The sequence below is a fragment of the Mycetomoellerius zeteki genome, unplaced genomic scaffold, assembly GCF_001594055.1.
Source record: "Mycetomoellerius zeteki isolate Tzet28-1 unplaced genomic scaffold, Tzet1.0 scaffold92, whole genome shotgun sequence".
Taxonomy (NCBI): Eukaryota; Metazoa; Arthropoda; class Insecta; order Hymenoptera; family Formicidae; genus Mycetomoellerius; species Mycetomoellerius zeteki.
In genome coordinates, this window is record NW_017257958.1 from 116,783 (window position 1) to 130,313 (window position 13,531).

At 32.4% G+C, this 13,531-nt stretch overlaps 1 long non-coding RNA gene across 2 annotated transcripts; it reads left to right on the forward strand.

Annotated features, from left to right (window-relative positions):
* The first annotated feature begins 1,888 nt into the window (after positions 1 to 1,888).
* Positions 1,889 to 12,740, forward strand: LOC108730445 (uncharacterized). Of its 2 annotated transcripts, XR_001936977.1 has the most exons (4): positions 1,889 to 2,120; positions 10,337 to 10,487; positions 10,561 to 10,822; positions 11,921 to 12,740. It is a non-coding gene; the product is annotated as an uncharacterized lncRNA (long non-coding RNA). The 2 variants fall into 2 exon arrangements; XR_001936976.1 differs by lacking the exon at positions 11,921 to 12,740 and having other exon boundaries at positions 10,561 to 10,927.
* Positions 12,741 to 13,531: the final 791 nt, after the last annotated feature.

Sequence of the window (13,531 nt, forward strand, 5' to 3'; positions counted from 1 at the left end):
ATCTAATAAGTGTAGAAACCAATCATATCAAAGAATCACTAAGCGCTAACTGATTAGTTTGCTCTGTTGAACGCATTTAACAACCCTGATAGATTAGAGGACACCCTATATATTCTGTTAAATATAACATGATAATATCATTATTAGTTATTTAATTATTTAAAATATATTTAGAATAAAGATCCAACTTAGACCGTTACAGACCGTTATTTCCTATTTCCTATTGATTGTGTTTTAATTCACATGTACGGTCCAATAAGATTCTTATTGTTTAAAATATTTAACAAGTTAAAGAAGGGGATCCTAAAGCGAAGCTCGAACTTCGACAAAATCACTAGATGTCGCTGTTTTTCCAGCGCATCGACATATCTGTATATACTACCACACCAATATCTCACGCAACCTATGATACATTCAGTCGCACATTCGTGTCAATTTTCGTATAACAAATTCGTCGCGATAAAGCGTCTAAGTCTAATTCTAAGAACTCGACGTTATTTGTTTGTGCAAACTACGTGTTTGTGGATCACTATTTCGTAAGTATAGGTTGCAAAACTTTCGTATCAAGCAAATGTTGTCACGACTTGACAGCTTGAGACGCCATGTTACACTAAGAAATGGTAAAAAATATATCAATTTCGAAATTTTTTGTCGTTCTCGGCATAAACTCCATCTCACAAACACGTATTAATGCTTATATACTTTAATCCTGGAAAAGGATTTTCGAATCTGTAAAAGAGAAAAAGTATTTGTTATACAAAAATTATATGATTTAGTCGATAATACAGGCGGCTTTAGGATCTCCTTAAGAGAATGCTGGAGTGACCAAATTATCACATTACAGTCGTGTAGAAATCTTCGAATTGACTGAACGGAATAAAAAATCCTTTTACAGGATTAAAGTAAACGCAAAATTAGAAGGTGGTACAGTGGATTTTATACTAAAATCGAAAGAATGTTAAAAAATTGTTTAACTTTTATTAGCTTATTTAAAAAATTATTCATTTTGCATACATATTTTTTTAAAGCAACTATGTGTTTTCTTTCCACTAATTGATTCATCTCATTATTCTGTTCATAAAAGTATTAAGGTACGGTTATCAAAAAATTAATAGTTTACGAATTATTTAATATTTTATGTCAATATGTGCCACAATGAAATATAAAATATCTCGTAAACTATTGGTTTTTTGATATCGCTACCTTAATACTTTTATATGCAGAATAATTAGAGGAATCATATTATGTAAAAAAATTCATATAATTCCATTTAAAAAAATGACCTTGACTTTCAAATAACCTTAAAAATCGACCTGAAGGTCAAAATCATTAACACAGATAAATGACCCCCATAATTGGCCTGAACAAGTTTTGTCTGAATTATTTTTCTGTATTTGCCTTACCGACGGAGAAATTTGGGTGGGTCCCGTAAAATGGCCCACCGCGTATAAATCTGCATAAAGCCGTTCATCTTTTCCTCGCCAATCGTTCCGTTTTTTTAAATTTTTCGGCGCCTGTTGGATCATTTGCCTGCTCGGCCACAATTATTGATCGTCGGCTCTTTGCGTTGACAACGATCGTTACCGTCTTCAACGAACAATGATCGAAAGACGTAGTGCTTCGTCGGAAATACCAGAACGTCCGATTTCGCCTAGTCATAACGCCACAACACTCGTTGTTTCCTGCGTTTCTCAATCTTTTTCGCAAGGCGCTTAAAGCGATAATGTCATGATGTGATTGCAATAAATTTGCACTTTTTATACATATCGACACGCATAGTCGACGATGACCCAGTCAGATTGTAGATACGTATTCATGCATATTTAAGCGCGCTTGCATAAATATATCCGTACCGGTCTTGCGTCGCAACGATCGCCGGTTTGTATTCGTGCATGTATGCGTGTGCGGTCAAGTTTGATTAAAATGATTGTGCAAGAATATAATAGATATTAAATTACGAAACGGATCATTCTTTGAGACACTTACTCCCGATTCATTCCTTATCTAGATTCGCAAGCACAAATCCAAACGGAACGTTGAGGTAACACGTAAAGCGATTGCGCACGCGTCACATTTTATATAGAAGAGAGAGAGAGAGAGTGACACGCCACGATCAACAGGTTGGTATGACGTTTCTCTTTATTACCACTATTATTAGAAAAAGACAGGCTTTTTCACTTGTTAAAGAGCAAGAGGGAGATAAAAGAGCTTATTAATGTACCTATTATAAGACAATTAATATTCTAGGACAAGGGCTGCGTTCAACAGAAAAAGCAGCTTTGCAAGTGTTGTAAAATTCTTTAATGTGATTGATCTTACCCTTGGTTCCTCACTGGATCTAAATATATAAACCAATCATATTCATGAATTTTACAACAGTGCTGCAAAGCTTGCAAAGCTGCTTTTCTGCGGAACGCGGCCAAGCCTTCTAACAATAAGAAGAAAAAAATGACAAATAAAATAGAAAAGAAAACAGGAAAATAGTAACAGGGTAACAATAATAATAATACAAAATAAAACAAAAATACGGAAATAATAAACAAGAAACGGAGCGCTCGTATATATTCAACAATAAAATAGTAAGAAAAGGTCTATAAACGAGCAAACAAAATGTATATATAATAATCACCTTTAACATTATAATATAAAGGAATGGGCTTGTTTTGGCTTACTTCATCCATTGGCTTACGCCATCTTCATCCATTATAAGGAATTAATCCATAAAAACGCAAATCTCAAATAATTTACATGATATTAAACATAAAATTTTAATAAATGCAAAAAAAAATAAAAAGAAGTCACTACTGAGATTTGAACCGGCGATCTAGAGTTTTAAGAGTGTCCGACCAGTTTCATAGCTTAATATCTCTTAAACTATTTTGCCATTTGTTCAGACACTCAATAGTCTCTCGCATAGATGTTGGCTTCACTTCGGTGTACGGACCAGCATAGGCAATTCCTCTTTCAGTATATGTTCTAAGATGAGTCCGTGATTCATTATTGACATGTAGACATGGGCTGAATCGAATGTTAAAATACAGAATACCTAGGTCGCAAAATCAAGAAATCAATTGCGTACGGATACTACCCGATATTAAACTATTATCATTATGAGAAAGAAGTTAAGTACAGTCGTCAATTTTGAGAAAGTTAAAGTTTAAAAAATGAGCTTATATGTATATCTATTATAATTATAAGATTCTCTCATGAACATTCGTCATATTTACGCTTCGAGATGTGAAAATGCAAAACGAAATGTGACCGACAGTATATATGTACATGAAAAATAATTTAACATAACGAACTGGCGAAGATGTATGTTTATGTGACCTTTTCTTAATTCCTCAATAATATTAAAATAGGATTCATCCTCAAGTTCACAGCTCCGTATCTTTTTTTAAATTAAGTCCGTTTGCTTGTATAATATTTACACAATATTTGCTTTGTATAAATATTTGTATAATATTTGTATAATATTTTTTTATAATATTTGCTTGTATAATATTTCCGATTAATCTTTGTAATATTTCGGTTCAAAATCCAAAATTTTAATGTTGTCCCAATCTATAGTTAAATTTCAAAATGTGCTCAAAGATGACAGAATGTGTTTGGACGAGTCCATTTTTATGCTCGTTTAATCACGTTCTTAATTTTCTCTTTGTTTGCCCCATGTAGAAAGCATTATAGTCACCGCAATACAATTTATGTATGTAACGTTGTTATTGTTTGTCGATAAGATATCCATACACTTTTCATTGCAAATATATATTAAAAACGTATCTATGTTGCATTTATATTGCATTTCATTTCATATCAAATGTAATGTATTAAATATGTAATTAAATGGATGTGAAATATCCGAGTTGAAATACGTATACGTATGTAATATGTAGCAGGTATGTATATTGTGCATATCCAAATTGAAATACGTATGTAATATGTAATATGTAGCAGGTATATTGTGCATATTTAAACGTATGGATATATATCAAACATGTAATTGATACATATTTAACAGAATGTAACAATACGTCATAAGATGGCGTAGTAGCACTACATAATATTTAAAAAATCATAAACGGACAGTTTTGATCAAGTTTCTGTGCGCGGTTATTATCTGAATTTATATAAGAATAAACAAATTTAACAATATTAAAGTATCATATTAGATCCCGATGTGAATACACAACAGTCAAGAAATAAAAGCTTATTTCGGTCAAGCTTGGATTTTTAGTGCTGATCGAAACAATTCCGTGTGAAACAAATTTAAGTTAAATAGTAAAAAATAATTTAAATTAAATAGTAAATCAAAGGTAAGTTTGTATTTTATAACATATTTGAATATCTATACAGTTGAATGTAATTGCTATACAATTATGCATATCTGATTTTTTTTATAGGTTATATAACGTACCTAGTACATTTTGAACGCGTATTTGCATTATTAGGGATACGTATCAGATACATACATAATTTATATATCGAATATACATATCAAACATGACGGATGTTCATGAGAGAATCAGATATTTAGACATACTATAAGCCCATTTTCTTAACTTTAATTTTCTCAAAATTAACGACTGTAATTAACTTCTTTCTCATAATGATATAGTTTAATATTGGGTATCCATATGCAATTACTGTCTTGACTTTACGATCTACTCTGTATTTTAAAATATTTGACTCAGCCCATATTTAACATGTAAAACATGGCTACGAATTATGAATTCACATTCAGGCCGTTGTAACAAATTTAAAGAGAAAATTATTGTTTGGAAAATTGCAATGTCATGTGATTTTTGTTTAGTATCATTTAATGTTATTTGAGATTTGCATTTTTATGAATTAATTCTTTATGATGACTGAAAATGGCTAATAAAAGTAAGCCGAAATGTCCCATCTCTTTATTATAATATTAAAGATTATTATTAAATATACATCTTATTTGCTCATTTATAAGCCTTTCCTTGCCTTTCTATTATGTAAAAAGAAAAACAATAAGAATAAATTATATGAACAAAAGAGATTGAGAGAGAAAGAGAAAGAGAGAATGTAACAGCTGTCGGTGGATTTAGTGTAGGAATATCTGGAAGAGTAAAACGCTCGGACTGCTCGATTCCTTGAAAGAGAACGAGTGTCACGTCTGCAGCGCGGGATTGGTTGATCAACTGTTGCTCATCAGTCGCGATTGGTCGGCCATCTGTTGCCCGCCGACCACGATTGGCTAGCGCCAGCAGTACTAATGGTGCGTTCGGGGAGACGCTAATAGCGCTACTTCTGTCATTCTATCTTCGTTGTTTATTAGACGTAAAACAAGGATAGAATGATACAAATAGCGCTAATAGCGTCTCCCTGAACTCACCTTAAGTGACCGAAAGGAAGACCGGATGCACCAGTCGACACAATCAGTGCCAGCGATCTACAGTATATGTGGACTTATGGAGTACTTCATACATGTGAATTTGGCATGTGTGGAATTTCTATACATGTCGAATTACTATCTAACCTAAATTTTTAACAAGTTATTTATTGGATTTTTTATTGGCGATATCTCAATAAACAATGCTGCATGCTCTGATTGATTCTTAACGAAATCTCTTTCCTCTGATTACCATAATTATTTTTTGTTTATTTATTATTACGTATATGTAGGTAATATATTACACATGTATAACTAACACACCCGCACACGCACGCGCGCGCGCGCATATAATGTTACTTATACAGGGTGTTCGGTAAGTTTTGACAAAGCGCTCGTTTGTAAATAAAGCAGACTAAATTATGAATTGAAAAGTCCTCTATCATTTTGCAATTTTCGCAACTTTTTTTAGTTACCCAATGAGCAGAATGTCTAAAATTGACGCATTAAACAACTAAGGTAAGAGTTCTTTAAGAAACATCTTTAAGATATTCCATAAAGAATTCTGAAAGAAATCTTAAAGTTATCTTATGCGCCACTTATTTTCGATAATGTTTGGAAATAAAATATCTCATTGACTATTGCGAAAATTGCAAAATAGTTTTCGACTCACAGTTTAGTCCGTCCTATCTACACACGAGCACTTTGTTAAAATTCATCAGACGTCCTGTATTATATAAACTTATTATTATTGAAATTTAGCTCTAACCAGATTCTTCTGCCCGTTGATCACTCCACATATGTGAAAAATTTACTTTGCCGGCCCTGACCACAATCGCGCGGTTATATGAGAGGTGAACGAGAGATGTTTTTTACGCGATATATCTCGACCGTAACGAAGAATCGGGTTCTCATCGGAGATTGCTCGTCGTCAAATCGATTTGGAAAGCGAAGCAGTTCGATTTGAGATTGCGTTTACGAGCGAGGTTGTTTTTTCGAATCGTTGTCGAGAGGATTCTCTTTTTAGACAATAATAAAGAGATCGACGTCAGTCGTTTCATGCTTTTATTTTGTTGTTTTTTATTCCGTACCGAAAACCAAAAATTTACGAATTCATAAATAATTTGCTCGATTTGGTCGAATGAGAAATACACACACACGCAGACGCATACGCAGTTCGAAAATTTATGTTAATAATACATTTTACATCCACTCAAATTTTTGTGTTAACTTAACACAAGATGAATATGTAAGCAAATTGTGGAAGCATATTTCTTCAGTTAACTACAGTCTACAATTAACATGTATAACTAACATTTATAATTAATGTTAATATGTTAAATTAACACATTTTATTCATTTATCTTAGAATTTACGGTCTAAAATATATAATTTTTATGTTACTCGTTCATTTACTCATAAATTATGTTATTTTAACACTAAGAAATGTTGAAAATCAATTTAGTATGAAATATTTACATAATATAATTACATTATGTTAAATTAATACTCGGATATATGAAAAATTCAACACCAAAATTTTAACAATCGATTTTAACACAAATACAAAATGTATTTTTTTCTGTGTATTGATTTTACGTGCAAATGCAAATTCTAATCTGTGCTATTTAAAAAAAAAGGACATCTCTCTTTAACGCTCATTATTATTATGGAGAAAAAGCTTTATTCGTGCGTTACCTGTGAGCAATATGTACGAGTTTAAGTTCCTCGCGATTATTTAAGAATGATACCGCTTATTGTTGATCTCGGCGGATTAGCTTCGTCCAGGACTGTAATTCGAGAAGCTAAGCCGGGCTTTAATTTAGGGACCGCAGACGTAATCGTGTCTCAATCCCAGATAATGCACCCCTGAGAGATGATAATTAAAGCGATGTTGAAGTCCCAGCGAGCAAAGTCTGTCTGGATTCCGACATCAAAGAGATCCGGTTTACACTCTTGGACTCTGTCCTATCGAAACTCGTTACCAATTTAACAGCCAGCACCAGCCAACTTTTGGCATTTTCCGATAGTTCTACAGTAGTTCCAAAGATTTCTATTGATTTCGCTCAAAGTTCTGGTCTTCAAGTACTTTTTAATAACAACTATTTATAACAAACTAATTTGTTATTGGTGGAATATTAAACATGTAATAATAAGCGTCCAAAACCTCAAGCTACAATTTCTAATGTTCATTTGCATATAAAACAGTGCCAAATGGAAAATATAATAAAAAATAGGTTAAGTGGTAACGTGTGTGAAATTGACACCTCAACTTTGGGCACCGCAAGTTTTGATACGAATTCCATTGGCACCCGCAATAGTTCTATAGTTCCTGATAAGTTTTATAAATAGTTCCGTTGATTTAGCTAAAAAAAAATAATACATGAAAATTTGAAGTGCTAACTTCCCGTGGCACCGCAAAATTCGAAAAATCAATCGAAAACCAAGTAATCTTATAGTTCTCGATGAGTTCTACAGTTCCTGATAAATTTTAACAATAGTTCCGGCCTCTAAGTAATTTTAAATAATAATTAAAACCGCGCGCTGGCACCGCACATCAAGAGTAAAGTATCACTTAACAGCCAGTTCCAGCCAACTTTTTAGCATTTTTCGATAGCCCTGCAATAGTTCCGACGATTTCTATAGATTTCGTTCAGAGTTCTCTGGCATTTAAATATGTTTAAATAATTTTTTAATCTGAGCGCTGGCACCGCACGTCAAGAATAAAGTATAATATATCAGGGTTGAGTAAGTTAATGTTTTTTTTTTTAAACTAAATTAAGTTAAAGTTAATGGTTTATAAAATTAATTAAATTAAGTTAAAAGTTGAAGGAATAAAAAATTAACTTAATAAAAGTTAAGTTAAGATTGAATTAAATTAAGTTTAAAAAAAAGTTAATTTTGAAAAAGTTTTTTGAGATCAGAATGTCCTAATTATTTTTAAAACGAGATAAATTACTTTAATAAATAACTTACAATATAGATTATTAGGTAAATTTAATTTTTTTATTCACATGTAAGTTACTTATACATATGCTGTGTATGATAAGAGTCATACTATAATATAAAGCGTTTTTGTCAAAATCTAGCGAGAGAGAAGGGTATATATTTGCATTACTTCTCTTTTTTTAATCTTTATCTAACTTTCTTTAACTTCCGAAACGACTGCTCACATATGATTACAACTACATCGACTAGATATTTGTTACAAAAAATACTCGTAAAAATTTCGAAAATGGGTGGATGTGCAGCACTGTTTTACAACAATTCTTCACCTCATTTCATATTTATGTTGAAATATAATGTTTATGACACCTAAAATTAGTGTAATTAAAATATAAGCGAGAATTGACAAAACCTAGTGAGCCAATAAAAACTGGCTACGTTCGGTGTGACTCTCATTGTAGAGTCTTTAATCACAAAATCATTGAACTTTTTCTAAATTAATTCTCTAATGTTTAAGATTTTATAGACAAAAATATTAGTATTAAAAGAGATAGAAAATTTTTTAATTTAAAAGAAGTTAATAAATTACAGTTTAAAAGTAATTAAAATAGTAAATTAAAAATTAATACATTTGAAGTTAACTAAGTTAAGTTAAAAGTTATTAACTTTTTAATTTTTTTTTAACTTTTAACGTTTTAACTAGTTACGTAATAAATATTTATCATAAATTTTCTGTACTGTTTGGAATTCAAATAATTAATTTATTATCGTTTATTTTTATCAATTAATAGATTAGCTTTAATAATTTTTTATTTTCTTCTAGCCTAAGAACTAGAAAAAGATAAAGAACATATTAAATCGAGATTAAATTAATCTATATTGGTAGAAATGGATATACGAAGAAGATATAATATATATAATTGGCGCTCGTACTTCTGAGTCTTTGTTTAATAATCGATAGAGTATTTAATTATTAATGCATTCAGCGACGTGATATTTTTTGTTTATTCTCATTTATTGCGAACTTTAAATTATATGCAAAATCTGAGCGCATATAAGTAGCATACGTATAGTGAGAAAGAACGTGAATGAGAAAGTGATGTCTCGCGTTGAAAAATCGCGCAACTTTTATGACATTCAGGATCTAGAAATCTAGACTCTCTCGAGGCCCAGGCACCGTTGATCGATTATAATACTCAGCCTATATTTTTTATCAAGAATCTGTAATCGAGAAGTTCTCTCAATCATAACGGTTCCATCATCTATCACAACCGAAAAAGCAAATATCAATTCCGTCTGCATAAAAATTCATAAAATTCTAACGGTTAGTTCTCTCTTTTTTTCTCTCTCCTTCTCTCTTATTTGGTGCCGATTAACTGTAACCGCGATTCAATTGTCTTTCTTATGCCTGTTTCTACCAATGTCAGGGATGGGTATAGTGCTAAATTAAAAAGGTAAAAGTTAAGAAGTTAAAAAGTTAATTAATTTTAACTTAACTTAGTTAAATTAAAATTAATTAATTTTGGACTCTTAACTTTTTAACTTAATTTAGTTACATTTTATCGGTAACTATTAACTTTTAATTTGATTTTTGTTAAATCAATCCTCAGACACAATGGAGAGGATAATGAGTATATAATTTAGTAATTTTATATTGTATAATCGTTACTTGTGAACAAAAATAACCAGATTCTTTAATAAATATGCTGTGAGAAAGGAAAAATATGAAAAATTATGTAAAATGATGGTCAAACTTTTTCTTTTTCTTTTTTTTTTTTTGGTTGTTCGTTCGGACCATATTTAACTTTTAACTCCTCAATTACTGTTTTTATTAACTGAACTTTTAATTTAATTAATTTCATTATAGATTAACTTGTACTTTAATTAAGTTAAATTTTCAAAGCTGTTAACTTTAACTTAACTTAGTTAAAAAAAAAATTAACTTACCCAACCCTGATTAACCCAATGTAGATTAACTATAATCTCAGTTCAATTTACTCTTCATCCTTTTCAAATTCTTAAAACTAGAAAGAGGAAACGGGCATTAGCCTTCCCGAGATCCGGGATTCGCGCGAACAGAAACAGAAGATAGACAGAAGGATGGGTCGCAAAGTATGAAGTCTCTATCAGATTAGAAGCATAGAGGAATGAAGATTGCGGATTGAATATGAAAATTTGAGTAATTAGATAATTTTAATTTTTAATCCGTTTCGTTCCGATTGATTTTACAATTCTCAATCTCCAATGCATAGTGTGATCCGGGTTTTAAAGGGACGACGAGGTCGATCCACTTTGCGATCTTCTTACGTGCGACATAAGAGGACGGAGAATGGATTCATCGTTGCGGAGAACTTTCTCCCGGACGGGCGCTCCAACACTCGTATACGTGGCTCTTGTGTCTGGCCACGTAACTTTCGAAACGACAGGACAGGTCTCTCGCAGATTGCCAGTGCATTCCTTTCAACGATGCACATGGGATTGATCCTTGTGCCGCGATCTCGAGGACTCTTGCATGTAATCCGTAAAAGTACATTCACGCATCCCGTTAAAATTACGAGGAAGTTGCGTAGATCGACGCGATATCTCGTTATAGAATATGCGCAGCATTATACCTTTATCACACGGAAAGAACGGTTTTGCTAAAAAAATGTTTATCTAAAAAAATGTAACTATTACATAGATATATAATTTATGGAAATGAAAAATATATTTAAATGATTTATGTCATTCATTTTATCAGTCCATTTTTTCACTTATATTATTGTTTAGCTAGAGATCTGAAAATAATTATGCAGCATGATAATAATGCTGTAAGATTTGACAATGTAGCAACTAGCTATTTGAGCGTCCTATTACTTTAATGGTCCAATACTCGATTCAATATATAATTATTTTCACAGATCTGTCTCTATAAATTTCTATGATATTCAGCAAAATCTTTCCGTGAGGCACTTTCACTTCCAGGATAAGCTTAAAGATAAATATTCCAAATTCATATATAATAATATTTATATATGTTTATTTGTCTCCTCCTTCTGTCAATTGATCTCAGATCAGTCTTTCTTGTATCATTTATTTAGTCGGTAAGGACAAACAAATTCTATTTTTCGTTATAAATTATTCGCAGATTTAAGATTCCCATTAACATTTGATTATTAATAATATTCTTATAAAGATGCTTATTAGCATCAAAAATTATTAAATTACTTGTCAATTTAATAAGTTTATAGAACAGAGCCAGAGTAGTAATATTACTACTCTGGCTCTGTTCATGATTGAATTTCAAGACCGAAAAAGATTTTGGAGCGCAGAGTTTACAGAAGATATGTATATAAATTCTCACAGAAGTACATATATAAGCACTGAGATCCGCTTTGACTAAATATAAGAATTCTCTTATTTAATTAGATTTATTCTCGGTCCAAATGCGTTGTTTAACACAAAAGTTCTGTTTACCGTACTGTTGTGACAAAAAATCATTGCCTTTACTATCTCAAATAGACTGTTCTCATGTTTACTACTGAATCTACCATTAAATATGTGCCAAGTTCTCGATTAGTAAACGAAAGTTGTACAAAAAATACCCGTGTTAACGAATCAAATCAATTTTAGGTATTATACGGCAAGTGCGACGACTTGATCCGGCTTCCCGCAAGGACGTTCTCGTGAACAGAGATAGAGAGAAAGAGTGAGAGAGGGGGAGGGGATCGCGGGCTTTCGCAAGGAGGCCGTAGATTCCACAAGGAAACAAGGCCTCTTCCCGGGAAGCGCGCGGCGTCGGATGCCGAGGAAGCCGCTCTCGCGCCGAAGAGGCAAGAAAGAGGGGACGATCGGGAGAGAGCGAGCGAGAGCATTGAGTGGTCGCTGACCCGGCCGGAACGTTGACTCCATGTAGTCAGTCTCCTCCCTCCCTTTCCCCGTCATCCTCCTTTACATTTTCCCCTGAGTTTTGCCGTGTAGCCGTACCTTCGATTACGCGGAGTTACCTTACCTTCCCCGTTCGCTTCGCTACACCTCGCCTCATCTCGTCGCGCATCGCCTATGAGTTTGTCCGACGATAGCGTATCTCATCGTCGCGTTCCCGAGGAATCTCCGATCTCCTTCCCCACCCTTCCTCCACCCCCTTCTGCGGAGTTTCCTCCACGTTAAGTTTTTCCTTCCTCGACTTTTCCGCTGGGTATCAGTAGGTATCTTTAGTATCTTTACTTTCCGTTTTACCTCCCAATGTGCCGATCGCCGTTACTCGGAGCACCGCACCTCGCTGACTTCGCCCATTCATTTTTCCTTGTCCATCGCATTTCCAGTTTCATATCGACGGAGAGAGGGCGCGATTCCCTGCGCCTGGTTGAAAAATGCAAAACTGTTGTTGTCAATTTCGAAGATCCACGCGCGACGTCAACGTCGACAAATATGTTTTGAAATGAGATTTGAATAAAGCATCCTTGACATTTTTATGACATATTTGTTTTTTTATAAGTATATTTCATAATGTATATTTAATGACGCGCGGATATGTTAATACGTATAACTTAACAGTACTGTGTAGAAATACATACATATATATATATATATATAGTTTTGAAGCTATAAGTATAAACAATAAGAATCTTATTTTTAGACCAGAACATGTGAGAACACAATCAATACTAGAAATTAAAATGCCTATAACGGTCGAAGCTAGATCTTTAATGCTTAAATAATTCAATCTTGAATTACTATATATACTGTATATAATTATATATGTACTTGCACATATTATATACCATTTGTAGTCATTCGAACTGCGCGCCGAATTGTTTTTCCGGACTTATAAATGCAATTAAACTACTGTAGTATATCGCGAATTAAATTGACAAGCAATCTTAATAATTTGATACTCAATCAGGCATCATATTATAAAGTAATAAGTATAAAGCACCTCCACAAATTGAAACGTTCTACATTTAATGAAAAATAAAGTAAAAAAGTTTTATTGAAAAATAATAATTTGTTTCTGTAACAGTCTTGATATTTCGTTAGTTATTTCCTTTCATATTTATTATTGTCTTTTCCAAGTAAATGTATAATAATAAATTGAGATTGATTTATACTTAATGTGACCACATATTTTTGGACCTAAAGCGAGATAACTTTATTAAATGGAGAAAAGGGAGAATATTTGGAGAGAGATATAAAGATAGGTATATAAATATAATAATAGCAAATTATTTAAAAAAGATAATG